The sequence below is a fragment of the Hemiscyllium ocellatum genome, chromosome 8, assembly GCF_020745735.1.
Source record: "Hemiscyllium ocellatum isolate sHemOce1 chromosome 8, sHemOce1.pat.X.cur, whole genome shotgun sequence".
NCBI lineage: Eukaryota > Metazoa > Chordata > Chondrichthyes > Orectolobiformes > Hemiscylliidae > Hemiscyllium > Hemiscyllium ocellatum.
This window is the reverse complement of record NC_083408.1, coordinates 1,944,186-1,960,425: the sequence shown is the minus strand read 5'-3', so window position 1 is coordinate 1,960,425 and position 16,240 is coordinate 1,944,186. Positions and strand designations below refer to the sequence as shown.

Below are 16,240 nucleotides of genomic sequence, written 5' to 3'. Positions count from 1 at the left end.
GGTGGCTGCAGAATGACCATGACAGGGATGTGATTATTGAAGGGTTCTAGGGATTTAGGCAGGATCAGCAAAAAATCCAAACAAAATCCCGTTTTGTTGTGAAGAAAGGATGCAGTCAGTGCATTAGTGAGACAGCCAATTTAATCAGGGAATCAAAATATAGAGTCAGTTTGAATGGACAGCCTCCAAATAGCATGGGGGATCTGGAAGATCAAATCACAATCCATGCTCATTGTTAAGTTAGATACAATATTTTCTTGGTGATAGTGGGCAGAGGCATGTGGAGTGGTCAATTTTTGATTGGACGTCTGTGGCCAATGGTGTTTCACAAGGATCAGTGCTGCGATGTCTGTGTGTAATTTATATCTGTGATTCAGATGAAAAGGTCAGCAGTTTGATTAGTATTTTGCAGACGACATTTGGAAAGGCATGTAATGATTAGGGATAGTTAGGGGAATTGTGGATAGTGAGGAGGAGTGTTAAAAGTTGCAGCAGTGTGTAGATCAGCTGGGACGCTGTGCAGAGAAATCACAAACCGAATTTCATCGGGACAAGTGTGAAGTGATACATTTATCAAGTCAAATGGAAGAGAAAAGTACACTATTTGACTAATTGGAAACATTGATAAATAGATGATCTTGAATGTAAATCCGTATCTCCCTCAAAATAACAACACAGTCGGATGTGGTGGTAAAGGTGGAGTATGGCATGGTTACCTTCATTGGTCACAGTATTGAGTACAGACGTTTGCATGTCATGTTGTGACTGAATGAAACTTCATTCGGCCATGTTTAGAATGTTACGTGTCGTTCTCATCACCAGACTACAGGAAGGATGTGGAGGCTCTGGGCAGGGTGTAACAGAGGGATTGTTTTGCGAGAGTATCGGAGACTGCGGGGTGACCTGGTACAGGTATATAGCGTTAGGAGAGGTGTGAATAGTGTGGATAGTTAGAATCCTTCTTCCAATGTCGAAATATCAAATACTGAAGCGCCTCGGTTTAAGGTGAGAGTGAGAAGGTTTAAGTGAGATGAATGAGGCCAGTTTTCTTTACCGAGAGGGTGGAAGCTGCTCAGGAGGTGGAAGAGGTGGCAACGAGAGCAAAGTTTTGAAGTGGCATTTAGACAGAAACATGAACAGGCAGAGAATAGAGGGATATCGCCCATGTGCAGGCAGATGGGATTAGTTTAGAATAGCATTAGTGTCAGCACAGCCTTGGTGGGCTGAAGGGCCTATTACTCTGCTGAACTGTTCTATTTTCTAACTTAACGGCATCTACCCTGTCCAAGCCCCTCAGAATCCTGGATAGTTCATTCAATTTCTCTCTCATTGTTCAAAACCCCAATGGGTTCCAGGCCAATCTACTCCACCTCTGATCATTGGAAAATCCCGCCATCTCCAGGATCAGCCGAGTGAACCTTCCCTGGCCTGCCTCTAATACAAGAATATCTTTCCTTAGGGCACGCATACTGTTCATCATAATCTAGGTGTAGTCTGAATTGTAAGAGTAAAAAATGAGGTCTGCAGATGCTGGAGATCACAGCTGCAAATGTGTTGCTGGTCAAAGCACAGCAGGCCAGGCAGCATCTCAGGAATAGAGAATTCGACGTTTCGAGCATAAGCCCTTCATCGAAACGTCGAATTCTCTATTCCAGAGATGCTGCCTGGCCTGCTGTGCTTTGACCAGCAACACATTTGTAGTCTGAATTGTACCTTGCATCAGTTTAGCAAGACCTCCCTATTTTGAGACATTCCCTTTGTAATAACTGCCAGCATTTGATTTGCCTTCTCTATTATCTGCTGATCCGTAAGCTACCTTTTTCAGATTGGTCAACAAGAACTCCCTCAACCCTTTCTGCTGTCAGTCTGAAATCAAATAGTGTTAGCCTGACAGTAAGTCGGGAATGTGCAGGAATGTGTTATAAAGGAGATGACAATAAATGAGAACTGGATGCTTAGAAACAATGGGAGGCACATGATTTTATAAAAGGTAATATTTTAAATCTGTTGGATTCTATATTTTGATGTGAACATAAATGGCAGAACAGATAAGGGTAGGGGAGGCTAGTTGCGGTAGAGGGATATTTGACATTTCAGAAGCATTTTGATAAGTTTCAACAAGGGCAAAAAATTAGCTCGGGAGAGAATAGGGCCCCTGAAAGGTCAATGAGGCTGTCTGTGTGGAATCACTGTTGATGGGTGAGATACTGAACAAATACTTTGGATTAGGATTTACTGTGGAGAAAGACAAGGAAGCTCGGGAACTTGGGAAAATACATAGTGATGTCTTGAAAAGAATGCACATTGTAGAACAGGAGGTGCTGGATGTCTTAAAATGCAAAAAGTTAGATAAAACCTTGGGACATGATCAGAAGTAACCCAGCACCTTGTGAGAAGGGAGGGAGGAAATTGCAGGGCCCCTCTCAGAGATATTTGTATCATCGACAGCTATTACGGACCAGTGAGACTGGTGGCAGGGGTGGTAAGTTGTTGGAGGAGATTCTGAGAGAAATGATCATCATGCATTTGAAAGGCAAGGACAGATTAATGACAGTCAGCATGGCTTTGTGCACGGGAAATCATGTCTCAAACCTGACTGTAGAGGTAGACAAGTGAGAGATCAAAGCAGAGCAGGACATGATGTCTCCATGGACCTTAGCAAGGCCTTTGACAAAGTTCTGCATGACAGACTGGTTAGTAAGTTTAGATCACACACAACCAGGGAGTGCTCACCAACTGGATACAAAACAGGATTGACGGTAGGAGACAGAGCGTTTTCACAGAGGGTTGCTGCTCAAACTGCAGGCCTGTGACCAACGGTGTTCCATGGGGTTCGGTGCTGGGTCACTGTTGTGCATCATTTATATAAACAGTTTGGATGATAATACAGGAGCCATGGTTAGCAAGTTTGAGTGAGACTGAAATTTGTGATAAAGGGGACAGTGAAGAGGGTTATCGAAGAGTACAATGGGATCAACAATACTGCTGGGCCAGTGAGGTAAGGAAGAACAGGTGGAGAAATGCAAGATGTTGTATTGTGGTAAAGCAGACCAGGCTGGACTTGTACAGTTAATGTTCGGGCCCTTGGTCGTGTTGTCAATCAGTGACCCAGGGACGCAGGTACACGGGTCTTTGAAAGTGGTGTCACAGGTAGACAAGCTGGTGAAGCAGGTGTTTGGGATGGTTACCCTTCATTGGACAGAGCATTGAGACTAGGAGTTGGGATGTCATGGTGTATCTGTACAGGACATTAGTGAGGCAGCCATATAAACATCGTAGATTATCTGGAAAAAATCAACTTGTTCACGTTTGTCCTTTTGGGAGGGGCATTTGGCATTCTCACCTGGTCTGGCTCACATGTGACTCCAGTCCCACAGCAATATGGCTGACTCTGACCTGCCTCTAGTAATTAGCAGCGGGGTAATGTGTGCTGGTCCATCCGGTGACATCCTCAGGCCGCGAATGAATCAATGAGAATACATATCTCCATCCCTACCTCTGCAAACAGCTCGAGCTGCAGCAATCCGTACTGGCTTTGTAACATTTTTCAGGCCTTTGCCCCTTCTGTTACACTCTCACCACCTCCAGCAAGTCATTCTCCCTGTTCCTATCATCTGACAATGTTTCCGCTTCCTACTGCACTCCTTCTGCTAGGAGAATCCGTAGCGATCTCTGTAACAAATGCGTCCACATTTCTAAACGCTGGCTTCTTAAGAATTGATAGTTTTTTTTTCATTTCTTAATCAAACCTGTTAAGTCCTGGGCCAAGATCGTCCGAAGTGGGGAAGGAGCATTGGGAAGGTGTTGAGCACCTCGAGACTTGCTGTGGGGAAAATGGGAATCCAGCAGAAAACAGCACAAGGAGAGCGCTGCCACACCAACGCCCCATCCACCCTCTTCCCATGTCCACCTTCTGCCCCAAGTGTAACAGAGTCTGTGGAAGGCCACATCGGTCTGTACAGCCAACTCCGGACTCCTCCCCCACACCCCACCCCCCAACTGAGAATGGGAGAGAGTCAGCCTCATCTCTGAGCCACCGCTAAAGGGATGATGAGATAGGAAGGTTGAATTCCTTCACAATTATCCCAGTGCCTTTGTTACAAATTCAAACAATTCCCTGTTAATAGAGTCTAATAATGTGATATCACCCAGTATCTCTCCATGTGGTATCCCTCGCTGTGTCGGTCTATTTGCTGCCTCTGTCAGCATTTCTCCCTTTTACAGATGCTCTGAGATCCTGAGTCAATAGAATTGTCCACTCCAGAGAGACGCAGCAGCACAGACAAGGAATGGAGACTGGGATTTTTGAGATCTCTGCTGGACTCAGTGCCACTCTGCATGAGTTATCCTCATTACATCAGTCTAGTTCCCCATTCTGTCTATTTCTGTCTCATGCAGGTAATCAGGATGTTCCTAACTCCTGTCTCATCCATCACCTCATTGAAGCTGGTTGGTCAGCCAGAGAGAGAGATGGAGAGGGAGATCTGGAGCCTTCAGTAAATCCTGCAGCCGGTAAGATCACTCACAGTAAACAGCACAGGGTGGGGGTAGTAGACTTCTATATTCAGACCTGGAAGACAGGGCATAGACACAGAGCTGGGCAAGGAACAGCAACATTCTAGGCTTCATTCCCACCATCTTGTGAGGGTCCTGCTTTCACCTCTGCTGTACTGGTCCTCAATGCGACAGCACAGGGGATAGCAGGCATCAATCCTGGCCCATTCTGTGTTAGTGATCTCTGTAATATCCTCCAGTCCCGATAATCCTTCCTCTGTTTGGAATCTCCACACCATTCTTTGTGTCTCTGTCAGGTTCTCCAATCCCTAACACCCTAATTCCTAAACTTCTGCAGTAGATACTAAATTACTTCATCCCTGTAAACCCTGACTGTCCTGTCTATCCTTGTAACCTTCTCCCTCCATGTCAATGTATTTAACCTCTCCATCGGTCCCTACCTATGTAATCTTCTCCAGCTCCTACAACCCTTCCTTAGCTGTGAAAAATTTGTAATCTCCTTATCCTTCTCCAATTCTTTGATCTTTATCTTGTTAAATTTCACCCTCATTCCCGACACCATACCCCTCGCAACCACAGGAACCTCCTTCAGTTTGTACAACCCTCCCCATTTGTGTAACTGTCTCCAACCCAGTAACCTGGCATTCCCCATTGCCTTCCGATCTATGTAGCCTCCAGAGCCTAGAAACCTTCATATATCTGTAAACGTCTTCAGACACGACAACCTTCCATATCTCTGTTAGTATACACAATACTCTCCTAGAAGAAACAGCCCCCTGTCTGTGCCTCTCAGTCTGCCTACCTCTTCCTTTCTCCATCCCTATCCCTATCTCAAGAATCTAATCCAGCTCCCTCTATCTCTGTAAATTCCTCCAATCCCCAAACCCCTTTGTCCCAATTCTTGACCAGATGTAACTCTGTTTATCTCTAACATCCTTGAGTCCCTGTAAGCCTCCCTATTTCTGTAACTCAACCCATCTGTTCAACCCCCCACTACTGAGGAATGACTCCCTGCATTCACCATAAGGCAGATGGAATGACAGTGAACAGATATTATGGAACTGTCATTCCGGAGATTTAGCTGCAGAATGACCATCGCTGGGAAGTGAATACTGAATGGTTGTTGGGATAGAGTCATAGAGACAGAGAGATGTACAGCATGGAAACCGACCCTTCGATCCAACCCATCCATGCTGAGCAGATATCCCAAACTAATCTCGTCCCAATAGGCAGATTAGGTAAAACGCCAACAAGTTGTGAAGCAAGGATGAGTTTAATGCATTAATGAGACAGTCATGTGGATCTGAATAACAAAAGTGGAGCTGAGAATAAGCAAGCAACAGCAACCGTTAGCAGGAATTCTTCTGTAGGCACCAACCAGTGATGCGAATGTCAATGTGGTTACAGTCAGGACACTGAATGTACTTGTAGCAAGAACAGTACAGTACCTGTGTGTGACAGTGGTGTGATCTCCATGCCGACTGATACAGCAGTGAGTATCAGTGCTGTAACGGATAGAATCCTGGATTGTACGTGAGATAGTTTTCTACAACATCATGTCATATTTGTAGATCAAGTGCTGTGTACTAATAAATATCCAATAATCCCATTATAAAGGGGTTTTGTGAGCAGAAACCCATAATATTATGCAGGACGTATTGAGTTTGTGCTCAGACCATGAGATGTAGGAGGGGAATGAGGCCATTTGGCCCATTGAGTATACTGTGCCCTTCAGTCAGATCATGGCTGATCTGATATTGTCCAACTCTACTTTCCTGCCTTTTCCACAAAACCCTTGTTTCCCTGATTCAGGAGGTTACAGAACAATCGGAGAGATAGACAGAAATGGCAAATTGGGTTTAGTCTGGACAAGTGTGAGATGATGTCAAATTCAGGAATAAAGTTCGCATACTGAGGGATATTGATATACAGAAGGATCTTGGTGCAAGTCAGTAACTCCCTGAAAATGGCAACAGAAGTGTTTCAGATGGGAAACAAAGCAAATGGCCTTCATCGGTCACAACGTTGGGTAAAGTGGTTTGCATCTGATGTTGTAATTGTATAAAACGTTTGGCCACATTTGGAGAACTGTGTGCAGTTCTCATCTCCACACAATAGGGAGGTTGGGGAGGCTTTGGAGAGGGTGCAAAATGGGTTTATCAGCACGTTGCCTGTGTTAGGGTTTTTAAGTGTGTGTTAGGTGTTAAGAGGAAATTAAACAAAGTTGAATTGCTTTGTGAGGGTATCAGAGGCTGACAGGTGTCCAGGTACAGGGATATAACATTAGGACAGGGATAGATAATGTAGATAGTCAGCATCTCTTTTCCAATGTGTAAGTTTCAAATACTAGAGCGCAGAGGTTTAAGGTGAGAAAGAGAAAATTTAAACGAGATGTGTGAGGCAAGTTTTTTTTTACATAGAGTGGAAGTTGCCAAGCGAGGTCATAGAAAGAGAAACGTGAGTAAAGTTTTGAAGTGGGATTTCAACAGAAACATGAACGGGAAGAGAATAGAGGGATATGGACCATGTGCAGGCAGATTGTATGCGTTAGAATAGCATCAAGGAAAGCATAGACGTGGTGGGCCGAAGGGCCTGTTGCTGTGCTGTGCTGTTCAGTTTTCTAACTTCCCAGCATCTGCCCGATCACAGCCCCTCAGAATCTTGGATGTCTCATTCCATTTCTCTCTCATTATCTAAACTTCAATGGGTTCAACCTCAACCTACTCCACCTCGTCTCATTGGAAATCCCTCCATTCTCAGGATCAGCCAAGTGACCCTTCTCTGACCTGCCTCCAATGCCTTTCCTTCGGGCACTCACACTGTTCATAATATTCGAGGTGTGATCTGACTTGTACCTTGCATCGTTTTAGCAAGACCTCCCTATTTTTAGACTCCATTCCCTCTGTAATCAATGGCAGCATTTGATTTGCCTTCTCTTTTACTTGCTGACCCTGTGAGCTACCTTTTTCAGATTGATAGACAAGAACTCCCACAACCCTTCTGCTGTCAGTCTGAAACCAAATATTGTGAGACTGACAGTACGTCGGGACCATACTGACATTGTTAGAAAGGATATGTCAATATACAATAACTGGACCCTGAGAAACACATTCGATAAAATAGAATTTGTTTTTGAGCCTGTTGGATTTAATTTGTTGGTGTGAATATAAATGCCAGAACTGTAAGGGTGTAGGAGGGGTGTAGTGGTATAGGGGATATGGTGTATTTGAATTATCAGAAGCCTTTACACAAGTTTCAATAAGGGCTAAGGGGTAATTTGGTAGAGAATAGGGTCCCTTAAAGATCAATAAGGTCATCCATGTGTGGAACCAGAGGAGATGGGTGAGATATTAGACAAAATATTCTTGTCAGTATTTACTGTGGAGAAAGACATGGAAGCTCGGGAGCTTGGGGAAATAAATACTGATGTCTTGGAAAGAATCCTCACCAGAGAAGAGAAAGTGCTGGAATCTTAAAACAAATAAAGGTAGATCAATCCTCAGTAGCTCATTGGGTCGATACTAGAATATTGTGGGAAGCTAGGGAAGAGATTGCAGTGTCCCTTACAGAGATATTTATATTATCAACAAACACAGTGAGGTGTCGGAAGACTGGAGGGCGGCTAATGCTGTTCCATCGTTTAAGGACTGCAGGGAAAAGCCAGGAAATTACAGCCCAGTGAGCCCAGTGATGGGGAAGTTGTTGGAGGAGATTCTGAGAGAAAGGAGCTCCTTCTATTTACAAAGGCAAGGGCTGATTGGAGATGGTCAGCATGGCTTTGTGAATGGAAAACCACGTTTCCCAAACCGGATTGACTCTTCGAAGAGGTGGCCAAGAGATAGATGAAGGCAGAGCGGTCAACGTTGTCCACATGGACTTTAGCATCTAGTCAAGAGGAAGAAAGAAGCTTACTTAAGGTTGAGGAAGCAAGGATCAGACAGGGCTCCAGAGAGTTACATTGGGTGGCACGGTGTCTCAGTGGTTAGTACTGCGACTTCACAGCACCACGGGCTCCATTTCAATTACAGCCTCTGGCGACTGTCTATGGGGAGTTTGCACAGTCTTTCTGTGGGTTTCCTCCAGGTGCTCCGTTTTCCCCCCCACAGCCCAAAGATGTGCAGATTAGGTGACTCAGCCATGCTAAATTACCCATAGTGTTCAGGGATGGGTAGTTTGGTGCATTAGTCAGGGCAAATGGAGAGTAATGGGGAAGGGGGCTGGGTTGGATACTGTTTGGAGGGTTGGTATGGAGTTATTGGGTCAAATGGCCCGTTTCCACACTGTAGGGATGCTCTGAAGGTACCAGGAAGGACCCGAGGAATGGACTTAGGACAACTAGAAGGGTGCATGAAAAAGTTTTGTTGGGAAGGATTAAGGAAAACCGTGAGGCATTCTCCACTTATGTGAGGAACAAGAGGATGGTCAGAGTGAGGATAAGGCCACTCTGGGATAGTGGAAGGAACTTGTGCCTGGAGTCACAGGAGGTGGGGGAGGTCCTTAATGAATACTATGTCTCAGTATTCACTGCTGAGAAGGGTCTTGTCGTTTGTGAGGACAGCGTGAAACAGGCTGATGTATGTGAACAGGTGGATGTTAAGGAGGAGGATGTGCTGAGAATTTTGCAAAAGATAAGGATAGATAAGTCGCTGAACCAGATTGGATGCGTCCCAAGTTACTACACGAAGCGAGGGAATGGATTGCTGCGCACCTGGTGATGACCTTTGCACCCTCACTGTCCATTGGAGTCCGACCAGATGATTGGAGACAGGAAAATATTATTCCCTTGTTCAGGAAAGGGAATAGGGATAATCCTCGGAATTGCACACCTGTCCGTTTTATGTCTGTGGTGTGCAGATTATTGGAGAGGACTCTGGGAGACAGGATTTATTATTCCTTGGAAAACCATAGTTGATTAGAGATAGTCAGCATGGCTTTGTAAGGGGCATGTCATGCCTTCTAAATCATATTGAATCTTTTGAGAATGTGTCAAAACACCTTTATGGCTCATTCAGAAAGTACGGAGGCATGGGATACAGGGAAACCTGTCTGTCTGAATACAGGATTACTGGCCCACAGAAGACAGACGGTGATGATAGATAGAAACAATACATCCTGGAGCTCAGTGACCAGTGGTTTTCTGCAGGGAGAGGTTACAGGACCTCTGCTCTTTGTGAGTTTATGAATGACTTGGATGTGTGAGTGGAAGAGTGGGTTAGTAAGTTTCCCAATGACAGGAAGGTTGGTGGAGTGGCTGACAGTGTGGAGGGCTGTTGTAGGCTGAGAAACGGCAGATGAAGTTCAATCTGGAAAAATATGAAATCATTCATTTTGAAGATTGAATTTGAATGCAGAATACAGGGTTGAAGGCAGGATCTTTGGCAGTGTGGAGGAACAGAGGGATCTTGCGTTCCAAGTCCATAGATCCCTCAAAGTAGCCGCCCTTGCTGATAGACTTGTTAAGAAGGAATATATTGTTATGTATTTCATTAGTTTGGGGATTGAGTTTTAAAGCTGTGAGGTTATGCTGCAGCTCTATAGAGCCCTGGTTAGACTCCACTTGGAATATTGTGTTCAGATCTGGTCCCTTCATTACAGGAAGGATGTGGAAGCTTTAGAGAGGGTAAAAAGGAGATTTACCAGGATGCTGCCTGGAATGGAGAGCATGTCTTATGAAGAAAGGTTGAGTGAGCTAAGGAGTTTCTCATTGGAGTGAAGAAGGGTGAGGGTGACTTGGCAGAGGTGAACAAGGTGATGACAGTCACAGAGAGAGTGAATAGAGAGACTTTTTTTTACCCTGTCATAAATAACTATTACAAGGGGGCATAATTTTCAGGTGATTAGCGGATGGTTAAGGGGAGATTTCAGAGGTAGGATCGTTACATACAGAGTGGTGGCTGAGTGGAATGCACTGCCAGAGGTGGCAGTAAAAGTAGATGCATCAGGGATATTTAATATACTTCTGGATAGGCACATGGATGATAATAAAGTGAAGGGTATGGAAGTTAGAGTCAGAGAGATGTACAACATGGAAACAGACACTTCAGTCCAACCCGTCTATGCCGATCAGATATCCCAACCACATCTAATCCCACCTGCCAGCACACGGTCCATATCCCTCCAAACCCTTCCTATTCATATACCCATCCAAATGCCTTTTAAATGTTGCAATTGTACCAGCCTCCACCACATCCTCTGGCAGCTCATTTCATACATGTACCACCCTTGTGTGAACAAGTTGCCCCTTAGGTCTCTTTCATATCTTTCCCCTCTCACCCTAAACCTATGCCCTCTATTTCTGGACTCCCCGACCCCAGGAAAAAGATTTTGTCTATTTACCCTATCCATGTCCCTCATAATTTTGTAAACCTCTATAAGGTCACCCCTCAGCCTCGGACACTCCAAGAAAAACAGCCCCAGCCTGTTCAGCCTCTCCCTGTAGCTCAAATCCTCTAACCCTGGCAACATCCTTGTAATTTTTTTCTGAACCTTTTCAAGTTTCCCAGCATCTTTCCGGTAGTAAGGAGACCAAAATTGCACGCAATATTCCAACAGTGGCCGAACCAATGTGCTGTACAGTCGCAACATGACATCCCAAGTTCTGTACTCAATACTCTGACCAATAAAGAAAAGCATACGAAACGCCTTCTTCACTACCCTATCGATCTGCGACTCCACTTTCAAAGAGCCATGAACCTGCACTCCAAGGTCTCTTTGTTCAGCAACACTCCCTAGGACCTTACCATTAAGTGTTTCAGTCCTGCTAAGATTTGCTTTCCCAAAATGCAGCACCTTGCATTTATCTGAATTAAACTTTATCTGCCACTTTTCTTTTAATGTTATGGTCGGATAAAGGATTGGCATATCATCATGGCCGAAGGGTTCTGTACTGTTCTGTGTTCTACGTGTCGTATCTTAAACTGCGTAATAATCTTAGATCAGTATAAAAGGATATGGCGTTCAGGAGGAGCTAGTCAGCTGGATAGAAAATTGGGCTTGATGGTTGGAGACAGAGGGTGATGGGAGACATGTTGTTTTTCTGACAGGAGGCATGTGACCAGCGGTGTAGTGGGCCCACTGTTGTTTGTCATTTGGATAAATGGTTTGGATGGGAATATTGGTTTCCTGGTAAGGAAGCTTTTTGGGTGGCATTGAAATTGCTGGTGATGTGGACAGTGAAGAAGGTTAATTATGATACAACAGGATGAACAGTACTGCTGGGATAGTGGGCTGAAGAATAGCAGATGGAGTTTAATTAGATAAATGGTGAAACAAAGCAGGGTCGGACTTGTACAGTTAATGTTCGGGCCCTGTGTGGTGTTGTCAATCAGAGATCCAGGGATGCAGGTACACAGTTGTTTGAATGTGGTGTCACAGGTAGACAGGCCGGTGAAGCAGCCGTTTGGGATGGTTTCCTTCATTGGGCAGAGCATTAAGAGTAGGAGTAGGGACATCATGTTGCATCTGTACAAGACATTGGTCAGGCCACTATAAAAGTGTTGTTGATCAGTGGGAAGAACTCATCTGGTTCACTGACCTCCTTTAGGGAAGGACATCAAATATTCTAACCTGGTCTGGCTAACATGTGACTCCCGACCCACTGCAATATGGCTGATTCTGAGTTGCCCTCTGGGTAATTAGCAGTGACACCCGCATCCCATGAATGAATAAATAAAAATACCTATGTCCCTCCCTTCCTCTGCAAACCCCTCCAGCTGCAGCAATCCGTACTGGCATTGTAACACCGTTCAGACCCTGACCACTCTCTGTAACACTCTCACCACCTCCAGCACCTTCACCTCTCCCTGTTCCTTTTGTGATATTGAACCCTGACAATGATTCCCCTTCGCACTGCCGAACTCCTGCTAGCAGACCCTTTGCAATCCCTTTAACACTTAATCCTAAAACAGTCTCTCACTTTAGGATTTTAAGTACTTTTTGGTGATCTTCCAAGCCTCATAATCTAATATGAACTATTTTGTCCTGAGTGAGGGGCCGGTGGAAATTTCTTGCTGAGGTTTTGTCTGTTTTAATGGAATGTCCTTTTGTCGAGTGATTTACACTGCTCCTTCAAATGTTTTCCACTGTTCATTTACAGACACATGTTTCAGTCTGTTTCGCCTCTTTACCTTGGCCAGTTCTCCTTTAAAACTCATGTAATTGGCTGGTTTTGTTTCTAGTTGTAGCTTGTCCTTTCTATGAATCACTTTAAAATTTTATATTGCACTTTATCACAATTTCCCAGAGGATCTCATCCGGTGATATTACTCATTCACTAAGTTTCATCACACAACGATCGCTCTGAGATAGTTATGTCCCTGGCCAGTTGCACAACTTGTTATTCAAAGTAACACTGAAAAAAAATTCTCTGAACTCCTCTTCCAATATCACTGTTGTCAGTGTGACTGTCCCAGATTATGGGAATATTGAAAATTCCCAAAATTATCACAATGTGTTTGTTTAAAAAATTCCAGTGATGCAGTGATGAGCAATGGAATGCTGTTCGGTGGCTAAGATTGTTCTGCTGCTTGTGTCCTTGGCAAGTAGTAGCCAGAATTTACATTCAGACTGACTCTACTTCATGATCTGAGGCCAAATGCTTTCTCTGTGATGCCTTTCTTACCCATTATTGATAGCGTTACCTAGTTTGCCTTTGTTTCCGCAAGGTTATGATGCATTGAATGTTTATGTCCAACTTTTGTTCACCCTGTAACCACGTCTCTCTGGTGTCTAAATCTCTTTTATATCTGTGTCACAACAAATCTACCTTATTGATGAGACATTATCCATTCCAAAAAAAAACATCATTTACTCTTTCCCACAATTTCGTGTTACAAACTGATTCCCTGATGTACAGTTTTAGTTAAACTCTGTCCCATCCTATTCCTTTCTGCTTGTCTTCAGTCACATTCCCATGCTGCTCCCATACTTCACCTTTTCCCATTGGATTTGGAAAGCTCCTTTCACCTGAATCCTGCCCCTGCATCCTCTCTGTCAGTTTAAAGCCCTATCCATAAACCTACCGACATGATTGGGCAGGACACTGGTCCCAGCACAGTTCCAGGGGGACCATCATGATGGATTATTTATTAAACCAGGTATGGGATGTGGGTGTCTCTGGCTGACCAGCCTTTCTTGCCCAGCCCGAGCTGCCTTTGAGCTGAGTAACTTGCTCGGCCATTTCAGAGGATCATTGAGAGGCAAACACTTTGCTGTGGGTACGTCGTGCAGACCACCTGAGGATGAGCAGGTGTGCTTATCTAAAGGACAAGTGTTTGGGTTTTTTGTACATCGGCAATTGTTTCATATTTATTTATGGGTTGTTAATTACTACTTTTAAAATTAGTGATTTCAAATTTGAACATTTCTGATGGTGGGATTCAAACCCACTTCCCCTGAACATTAGCTGAGGTTTTGGATAAATTCTCTCGCAGTAATACCACTCGGCCATCACTTCACCTGCTCACTGGGTGCTCATCCCTGAGCACTGATACCAGGGCAACATGAAGCTAAACCCATTCTTCCAACATGACTGTGTGATCCTGAGGTCTTCCAGCACTCTGGTGATATCACTCAGTCTCCCTCCATGTGGTATCCCTCACTGTGTGGGTCTAATTGCTGCCTCTGTCAGTGTCTCTCGCTCTTGCAGTTACTCCAGATCCAGTACCAACAGAATTCTCCACTCCAGAGAGATGCAACAGCGCAGACCAGGGATGGAGTGGGATTTTCCAGATCTCTGTGGGGCTCATTTCCATTCTCCATGTATAACCCTCACTGCATCAGTCTAATTTTCCATTCTGTCTATTTCTCTGTGTCCTGTTGGTACTCAGGACGTTCCTGACTCAATACACTTCCCAAATGCTGGGTGTCTTGACCAACACTTCATTGAAGATGGTTGGTCAGCCTGAGAGACAAAGGGCAGGGAGATGTGGAGCCTTCAATAAATCCTGCACTGATGTAAGATCACTCAGAGTGCACAGAGCAGAGAGCAGTGTGAGGGCTCCTAAAATCGCTAACAAGACATGACATAGATACAGTGCTGGAGGGGGAGTACAGTACAGTACAGACACACCCCTGGCTCAATCACCAAGTCTACTTTAAATTACATTGCACTGACATAGCATTGGGAGTTCATATTTATCAATCCAGGCCTGTGCTGTCTTAGTGAGCATCAGTACAACAGAGGGGAAAGCAGGCCTCCCACGAGAGGGTGGGAAAGCTGCCTGGGATCTTTCTGTTCTGTGTTCTCTTTCCAACACTGTACTAAGTCTCACTACTCTGCAACACTGTATCTATGACATTGCTTGTGCACCAGTGTCTTCAATAACTTTTAACTCCTATTACAGTTCCTGTCCCTGTAACCTCCTCCCTTCCCGATAGTCCCTCCACATATTTGAAACGTACTGCATTCTAGACTACCATCCCTATCGCAGTAAATTGCTTCAGTGTCTACAACATGCTTTATTCCCGTACTGTAATCCTCTTTAGCTGGATACAGAGTGATATAGCACGAAACAGAACCTGTGGTCCAGCTCATCAATGCTGCCCATGTTTCCTAAACTGAATGAATCTCGTTTGCCTGCGTTTGGCCCTTAGCTCTTCAAACCTTCTCCTCTCCATATTCATGCACAAATGTGTTTTCCATGTTGTCATTGTTCTTGTTTCTCCCATGTGCCCCGGGCAATCCGTTCTATCTGTGCATAATTTGCCCTGACTCCCTTTTTAAATCTTTGCTCTCTCACCTCTCGTTTGTACCCTTGAGTTTTGGACTCCCTTACCCTTGGCTATTCCCCAGTGTCCAATGGGGAAACTTGTCGCACGCCTTACTGAAGTCCACATACATCACATCTACCGCTCAGCCCTCATCAATCCTCTTTGTCACTTCTTCAAAAAACTCAATCAAGTTTGTAAGACATGACCTCCCACGCATAAAGCCATGTTGACTATCACTGATCAGTCCTTGCCTTTCCAAATATATGTACATCATGTCCCTCAGGATTCCCTCCAACAACTTGCCCACCGCCGAGGTCAGGCTCACTGATGTATAATTCCCTGGCTTGTTTTTACCGCCCTTCTTAAACAGTGGCACCACATTTGCCAACCTCCAGTCTTCTGCCACCTCACCTGTGACTATCGATGATACCAATATCTCAGCAAGAGGCCCAGCAATCACTTCTCTAGCTTCCCACAGAGTTCGAGGGTATACCTGATCAGGTCCTGGGAATTTATCCATCTTTATGCATTTCAAGACATCCAACATTTGCTCCTCTGTAATATGTACATTTTGCAAGGTGTCACCATCTATTTCCCGACATTCTATATCTTCCATGTCTTTTTCCACAGTAAAAGCTGATGCAAAATACCCGTTTAGTATCTCTATCTTTTAAACCTTGTAATTGTACCCACATCCACCCCTTCCTCAGCAGGTTCATTCCACAATCAAAACACCCGCTGTGTAACAATTTGCCCCCATGTCGTTTTTTTGAACATCACTCTCTTCTAACCTTAAAAATGTGGTCCCTCCTCTTGAGAGTCCCCCATCCTGTGGAAAAGACAACTACCATTAAATCGATCTGTATACCTCATTTTTTAAAATAAGCTTTTATAACATCACATCTCAACTTCCAGACTCCAGTGAAAAATGACTCAGCCTGTCCAGCCATTTTGCAGAACCCAAGCCTTCCATACCCAGCAATGTCCTGGTAAATCTCTTCTGAATCCCCTGCAG

The 16,240-nt window shown here is 44.5% G+C and overlaps 1 long non-coding RNA gene across 1 annotated transcript in view; it reads left to right on the top strand.

Moving 5' to 3' along the window:
* LOC132817790 (uncharacterized) overlaps positions 1-16,240 on the top strand; it is a 231,501-nt gene that overhangs the window by 9,403 nt on the left and 205,858 nt on the right. Inside the window, exon 2 of the long non-coding RNA XR_009644922.1 lies at positions 4,399-4,512. This is a non-coding gene — a long non-coding RNA (uncharacterized LOC132817790). The remainder of the gene's footprint in view (positions 1-4,398; positions 4,513-16,240) is intronic.